Source organism: Vigna radiata, chromosome 4 (genome assembly GCF_000741045.1).
Source record: "Vigna radiata var. radiata cultivar VC1973A chromosome 4, Vradiata_ver6, whole genome shotgun sequence".
Classification (NCBI taxonomy): domain Eukaryota; kingdom Viridiplantae; phylum Streptophyta; class Magnoliopsida; order Fabales; family Fabaceae; genus Vigna; species Vigna radiata.
The window spans coordinates 20,761,057-20,769,861 of NC_028354.1; the positions used below are offsets into that span (position 1 = coordinate 20,761,057).

General features: G+C 28.6%; 1 long non-coding RNA gene across 1 annotated transcript; it reads right to left on the reverse strand.

Moving 5' to 3' along the window:
• Positions 1-494: 494 nt before the first annotated feature.
• On the reverse strand, positions 495-1,033 carry LOC111241506. Its single transcript, XR_002667608.1, has 2 exons — positions 807-1,033; positions 495-654 (listed from the first exon to the last, which is right to left on the reverse strand). It is a non-coding gene; the product is annotated as an uncharacterized LOC111241506 (long non-coding RNA).
• Between the last annotated feature and the right edge of the window lie 7,772 nt (positions 1,034-8,805).

Below are 8,805 nucleotides of genomic sequence, written 5' to 3' on the forward strand. Positions count from 1 at the left end.
CCGGTTGGGGATAAGTTGGCTTGCATCGCATTGACGTCAAAAAGCCAATTCCATTTCAGCCCTACAACAAGTTCACGGGCCATAAATTAAGGGCCCCCACAACACTACGGCCCAAAACACAATTCTCCCTCCTTTACCACTGTTACCTATATTGGCAATTTTCTTTTACAACTTCTTTGGAAATATATGTGTGTGTATATATATATATATATATATCAAATCTCATCGATCATGATAACTAAATCAATAAGAACTCGTTTGTTTGACAAAAATGAGATAGAGCACCTCTTGAACAAGTTTTCACGAAAGGATAGTTTGATTAAGAGCTCTATGAAATAAGTTAAAAAGTGTTTATGGTTGCCTATAGAAATTAGATAAAGAAAAAAGAGTTTATAGGGAGGTTATATAGAAAACAAAATAAGAATGGCATTATTGTGTAATTATTAGGTAAGAACAGTCCATAAAAGAAAATAAAAATAACAGTGAAGAGCATGTAACAAGAGTATGGCAGGCACGGCATAGCTAGATTGATAAGAGATAGAATTCAAGCATAGAATATATTAGAAAGCAATCTGTAAAAGTAAAGATGGAGTAGGATATTTGAGGGTTACAAATAGGATTTGAAGGAAAAAAGGAGTGAGTAATTGAATGATCCTGCAATGATGCAAGAGATGATTGAGAGCATGCCTTGAAGACAGCTTCATTCTTGAAATGGATTTCAGAAGAAGAGAATAGAGATGTGGTTGTCGAAGAAGAAGAAGAAACCCTAAAAAGGAGAAATAGAGAGATAGAGAGAGATGGAAAACCTGCCAAACGCGGCGGAGGAGGCGCTTCTCAGCATTGGCTTCTTCACGATCTCCATCACCCGCGTCCCCCACAGTGCACCACCCATCCTTAGATACCAAATATCTCTTTCTTTCCGTTGCCCAGCCACCACCACCACCTCCACCCCTTTTTCTCATTTCCAATTTGGGCTCAACCTTTTCATTTTATTGGGCTTTCTTTCTCTCTATCCATTTCTATTTCCATTCTCACATTTTACTATTTCCACTCTTCCAATTCTCTGTCTCTTATATTCTTGTATCCTAATAATCTAATTTTACCTAAATTAAAAACGTATTTATAGCAAAAAATAATATTAGGATAATTATAGATAGATTTCATTTTTAATAGAACAAGAAAAAAGAAAACTACACTTTCAGTACAACAACTCTTTAATTTTATTAGTTTTTGTATTCAAACAAAATCAAAGAATCATAGTATTTGTACTAAAATAATAATTTTATTATTATACTAAAAATAAAATATATATGTATACTCACCATACTAAACCAATTATTTATCTGAAAAAAAAATATCAAAAAATTTAAATGTATATAATATAAATCAAATTTGATAATGAAGACATAAACATGTGTTTGAAACCAATGATTAAGTACTCGAAGCAAATCATATGTTAATATAATTAAAGTAATTAAAAGGTAAGAAAAAGAACAACTTCCTAATCAGATGTTGAAGATAAACAAAATCCAAATATTGATACATTAAAAAATAATCTAAACACATTATCATATTAGCATACGAAATATAATAATGACTTATTTTTAGTTGCACTTGTCATGCCATTGAGAATAGCTATTACATTATTTCTTACATTTCCATACTTATAAAGATCTTAAATCCTTTGATTTGTTTGTCTCAATTTCACAAAAACGAGTTAATATAAGCATTTCCACAAAATCTGAGTAAAAGATACACAATATTTTAATTACTTCCCTAATATATTTCTAAAACGGAATAAACCTGTTAGTAAATAATCCAAAATTATCAAATTACAATAAAGTGCAAGAATCATAAACTATATTCAAAGGTAGTTAATATGTCCCCTCTTACATTTAGCTTTGATTTTACAGAGCCTTTAAACTCTAATATTTGAGTCCTCTAATTAACCCAACCACAAAAGTCCTATAACAATAACGTAAATATATTACTAAAACATTTTTAAAACAAAATAAGTTTATATTAAAAAGGAAAATATTTTTTTAAAAACTTTATTTTAATAATTTTTCTACAACGTCCATGTAGAAACTTGCAAATGATCCATCTCAAATATTTTATTAAAAATAAATTCATACAAACTAATAAAATAATAACTATTATCAAAATATTATTATAAAAAGTTATTAACATATAATTAAAAAAAGTTAGAATCGTACAATTTTAAAGAAGTGCAAGAAATATAAATTGTATTAAAAAATAATTAGAATATCAAATCTTATCCTTTACTTAAATTTGAGAAATTCCAAAATACTTTTAATTATAGATAAAAACTTACTATGAAAATAAATTCATTGATAAAATAACATTTATTATAATTTTCTTTTGACAAAAAAAAATTGTAAATAAAAATTTGAATTATTGACGAAAAAAATTATTCAATAAAATATGTAAGTTATCTTAAATTATTGTTATCGAAGGTTTTTTTATTAGTAAATCATGTTCGGGCACTACATTTTCCACTTTGATTCGTGCTAAAATTTGTTAGTGAAATTGTTGATTATAAAAATTTTTAAAATCTGTCAGTAAAAATCCATCAAATAAAAATTTATTTATTGATGAAAAATTCCTCCAATAAATTAGGAATCAAAATTATCACTCAATCTAATTAAATATTTATAAATTAATTGATTAATATTTGTTGATAATTTTTTTTCGATAAAATAAATTTTTAATTATAAAAAAAAATGTTGATAAATTCGTTAGTAAAAAAATCCGAAAGAAAAAAAAAATTGTCTAATTTTTCAATAACATATTCGTAAAAGAAAATTTTGATAAAAATATAAATTGTCAGTAAATTCGTAAGTAATTTACAGTTGTTATTACAAGGAACTTTTCTATTTGTGAATTATGTTGATAAAAGATTATGCACTTCCTTTTTTATTTGTGATAAAATTTATTAATAAATTCGTCGATAACTGATTTTCTTAAAATCTATTACTGAAAATTTGTCGATGAATTTATGGATAAGGTACCAAATTTTTCATTCAAACTAACAAAATATGTTAATAAATTAATTTCTCAATATTCGTCGGGAAAATAAAATTTTCATCATCTTCAAGAATAATTGCAAAAATAATGATAAGAATAAAAGAGAGAAAAAGATAAATATTTATCAATAAATTTTAATAAAAATAAAAATTATCCAATGAATTTTATTAATGAATAATTATTCAAAGAATTTTTAATTATTAATAATTATCGACAAATTTTCGAATCTGTTGATAAAATTTAGTGATGAACATTTGATGGATAAATTTTTTACTTGTAGTGTGTAACATCTCAATAAATATAACTTGAAAACTATAATTTATTTTAGGGGTATACATAAACAATAATAAAGGACAGTAGGAGATAAGCACTTAAGAGTAACGAGAATATGAGATTTCATATAGAATTTAAAGTTGTACAAAAATATAGAAGTTTGGTAGCTTTAAGGCCGAACAGTCATATGACAAGTTCCAGGCCGAATGGTACATCAAAGGGATAACTAGACCGAACGGTTCTTACAAAACACGAACCGAACGGTTATTACACTAAGCAAATGAAAAATCTAATCTAAGGACCGGACGGTCCTGCACAAGTCTCCGACATCACATCCAAGGGTTGTTCTGTTTGCAAGGCATCTTCCAAAGTATCTTCTAGAGCACCCTCTGCTCACACCCAAACGGATGATCATTGCAGTGAAGAGAACAAACCGGACAGTCGAATATCGAACGACAACATAGACAAGACAAAACAGATAAGGGTAAGCTTATGTAAATTTAATTAATCATTTCTATATATTTTTCAAAACATACACATAATCACATACATCAATATCTCAATCATGTAATCATCATATAAGAATAACAATAAAACCGAACGTATACATCACTCAAATCATCTCATATAATAACCGAACATATAAAACATTATGACCGACCATTATGACTCTGTCCGGACTGTAGGAATATGTAGCTATGGTTATCCTTGCATCTGTGGGTGGTAACCTGGAATAAACCATCAGTATTACCGCAACATGGATAACCCTTGAGTTTGCCCACGAGGTTAGCCTGTTAAAACACCTTAGGTCAAGGTTGTACACACCGCCCAGGCTAGAGCCTCCTGCCATTCTCACCACATGGTCACTAGCGCTAGTGAGCATTAGAATATCAGGACGAACACCAATACAAAGTTGGCCATATTCTTACTTCACCATCAATCAAACATATGGTATGAACCATGTATGCTCGCCGCTCTCTGCACTCAGTGTGGACCTGGCTAGCATAACTCATCAGACCGCCACCCGAGGTTAGTCCTAAAACGATCACCTGGTCTTATGATCATGGACCTCCTGCCATTCACACGCATGACTTTTCCTCCTCTATATGAGAAGGCAAAATCACGAAATATCAGGATAGAGCGGAACCTGAGCCTTAGCCACGGTCGTACTTTACCAATATAAGTCCAATCATGAGCTATTCCTCCCTGGAATACTCTTACTTAAATCAATACTACACAAGGTTAAGGAAATGACCGGACGGTAAGACACATAAAGGAAATGGAGTACCAAGGAAAACTTAATAGATGACCGAACGGTCGGATCGAATTAAGAAAAACAACATAGAAGAAGTTCTAGTAAGGGACCGAACGGTCAAGCAAGGAAGGAAACCGAGCGTTGTTTGAAGATAAAGAAAAATAAATAATTCAAGGAAATGAATGAACGTTCAACAATAGGTTACCTTTAACAAGACCCAGTACTTTACAGTTTGGCTGAATGCCTTAATATACATAAACTAGAGTTCTTTTCAGTAAAACGAGTGTCAGTGCAAAACCGAACACTCTGTGAGGGATCAAGTGTCAGTGTAAGACCGATAATAGATATTATTATAAACTGGACATTTTTCCCAAGAAGGATAATTAACACCAAACCAAGTACTTAGTCTATGACCAAATAGTCAAACATAATATCATATTTGTAAAACCGAACGCTGGGTTTATGACCGAATGTTCTTAAAATGAGTAGTAATTATAATACGAAATCGAATGCTTCAGAAGTTAAGTGTCAGTCTAATACCAAACACTTGTATGATTGAACGTATAGTTTATGACCAGACGTTCTTAGAATTCAAGCACTGGTATAAGACTTAGCACTTTTAATAAACATTATCAATATAGGCCGAACACTCAGTGTATGACTGAACGTTCTAAATAGTTAATACGAGACCGAATACTCAGTGTATGACCAAGCACTTAGAGACCGGACGTTCAGTATAGGACCGGACGTCCTTTAATGGTTAATTCCGAACGGATAACCAAGCAAGATATTTAAGTTTCAACACAAAGGTACCAGATCAATTGTTTTAAGAGGAAACCGAACGGTCCTAATGACCCTTCGATTACAGATTCATATTTTCACTAAGTTTTATAACTTTATGACATATTTCATACAAAAAATCAAACATGCATTTCTCAGCAACAAGATCATACATTCAGCAAGCATAACTCACAAAATATTGCATACAAAAATAATCATAATTAAATTTATAAGCTTCCCTTACCTCTATTTCCAGCTAGGCCTCTAAGGTTCCTTTAGCACTGACTACCTCTTCTAATGTTCCCAAGGTCTAGAGTCAAATTACAAGACAACCGATTTTAGGGAAATGGTTTAACAATCACATGCAAGCTTAAAGGGTGCTTGCATGCAAGAATACCAATAAGCTTAAATGGCCAGAAAACACTTACCGATTCATAACGGAAATTGGACCGGTGCAAAGTGAAGGTCTTGACGACGAGAACAATTAATCTGAAAGTAATCAGGTGATCGGAGGAGGGGAAAGGGTTAGAATTCTAGACAGGAGGCTGAAGGGTTTTAGAGAGAAGGAGGAGAAAATGGAGTTCTGAAATTTTGGAGAAGAAGATCGCATGTAGGGAAAATGATGTCAGATTTAAAACTCCAGCTTTTATATCACCTCCAAAAACCAAACGGTCAAGTCTCATGCTGCCACATGTTTTCCACTTCCTGAATTGCTGCACTCCATGGGCTGCCACTTGGATTCCACTTCCTGTACATCTCACCTTTTTTGTTGCCGCACGGTTTCCAATGATTGAGAAATTAAATACACGTACAGATTTTGTCTTCCACTGTCATGGGAAGCTTGGAACGATGTGACATGTGTTTTCCACTAAGATGGAGAATTTATGAGATGTGACATAGTGGTTTTTGATTTATCAACAAATTATAAACGTTATTATTGACAAACTTTAATCATAGATAATTTTCTTTTTTTGATGAGACCATAAACTTTTTCATTTACTTCAATCTTCCTAAGATCATAACATTTGTTTTAGTCTTAAACTTACATGTTAATATGAACACTATTAAAAAAGTCTAAATAAATACATATATATATATATATATATATATATATATATATATATATATATATATATATATATATATAATTGATATGTATGTTTAAAAGTCTAATATATGTTACTATAGTATAAATGTCCTAGTAAATATTTTGAATGAGTTTGATGGTTAAGAATTATTTACATGCTTAATAATATAAATATAAATGCACAATTTCTTTAAAAACATTATTTTATACATGTGTTAGAATGACAAACTATATTAAAAAATAACTAGTATGTTAGTTTTCAACTTTTACATTAATTTCATAAAGATCTTAAGGTTAATACACACATCACCACGATGTGATAGTAAAAGCAACAACATCAAAGCATTAATAATACGTTTTTAAAATAAAATAAACTTACATGAAAAAAATAAAAAAACCGTCTAATTAGAAAAAAAAAATGATAAAATAACAAATTGTATTAAAAAAAATATTATGTTAACTCTTATTTTTTTCCTTTAATCTCATTATAACCCTAAACTCTTATATTTGCTTTAATATCTAGATGACAAAAAATAGGTCCATATAAAGACCAATACAAAACTCACCAGGACATTTTTAAAACAAAATTAAATCTACATTAAAAAAATTATCTTTGTAATGAAATAGAGTGGCTACCACCAAAATCTGAGTAAATATATTACTTAAAGTATTTAAAACATAATTAGAACATTTTATCTAACTTGTATTAAAAATAGAATGAGCACTCAAGCAACTTAATGAAAAATATTGCTACGAAAATCAAGGTAAACATATAAAAAGTACGACCACATAATCAAAATAAACTTGTTATTAATTGTATTTAAAACAAAATAAGGATATTTCATTCAACTTATAGTTAAAATAGAGTAAACACATATATAACCCAATGAAAAATACTGTCACAAAAATCAAGGTAAATGCACAAACCTTGCAACACAAATGATCATGTAAATAGATTATTGAGCATATATTTAAAATAAGATGAAAATATAAGCAACTCAAATGAAAAATATTACCATATAAATTAAAATAAACACACAAATCTATAAACACTATATCAGTATTACAGAAAGAACCTTAGAAAAATATAATAAGATAAAACAGAAAGTAATGAAGAAAATTCAGCAATGATGTAAGCATATTTACATTAGGATAAGAATAATCCAATATTTTTTATAAATATTAAAAGAACAATAAAATTTTAGTATGACCTTGCACTCTCACACCTCAGTCTCTAACACACACAAAAGTAGGTTAATAAAAATACTAATAAAAAAATTACAAGTAACAACAACAAATATAGTCCATAGCGTGCTATGATAAAATTGATGTATATGTTTTGAAGTTTGAGTGTATTGTTATAATATGAAAGCTCTAGTAAGTTTTTTAAATGAGTTTCACAGTTACTAACTATTTTATAAACTTAACAATGTAAATATAAAATATTCATATATTGCATAAATTTATATCAAATTATTATTTTACATGAGTTGAAATCACAATTTGTATTCAAACATAGATACTATGTTAAGGTTTTACTTTTGCTTTAATGTTACAAATATCTTTAAATACATGTTCTATAGTAGAGATTGTATTGAAAATATACAAATCTATAAGAAATATATGACTTATTTAAGTTATTCTTTTTATTATATATGAATACACATATACTTATAAACAATAAGTATATAAAGTAATAAAAAAATCACAGTTCATGAAAAAACCAAATAACAAATATTAATTAATAAATTATAAAAAATTAAGTATTTAATAAAATAAAATATTTTATTAGAGACTCGTATTAAAATATTCAAACTTACCAAATATTTCAAACTTATTTTTCTCGAAATTAAAAGTGGAATATTTTAAAGTACAAAAGTAATTGATTTAGTAAGAAAAATATATTATTAAGAATTTTATTTTAATTATTAATGTGAAGTTTACAAGTGTTGTTTATCGAATGGGGTTGTTGTGGGTGAGCGAGGAGGAACAGCAGCCTGTGTCTGCCTCACCAACCTACCTCGCACGACCCATGTGGTTGGCGAGTATATTAATTTTTATAATTAAGGTTTTTCTTTGATTTTTCTTTTTTTAGTAATACTTTAAAAGATCATTTGTAAGGGTATTTAAAAGCATTATTCTAAAATTATACAAACAAATCTCAATGGGACAAAAACTGTTATTTTTTTTTTAAAAGTGGAAGAATGTAATATTGGATTTTTAGTAAATATAATATCTTTATCAGTATCATTTTCTACTTTGAGAAATTTCCTTATTCTAAATTATTTTACAATATTCAAATATAACGGAGTTTGAATAATAAATAAGAAAAAAGAAAAGTGTAACGATAAATAAATAATTA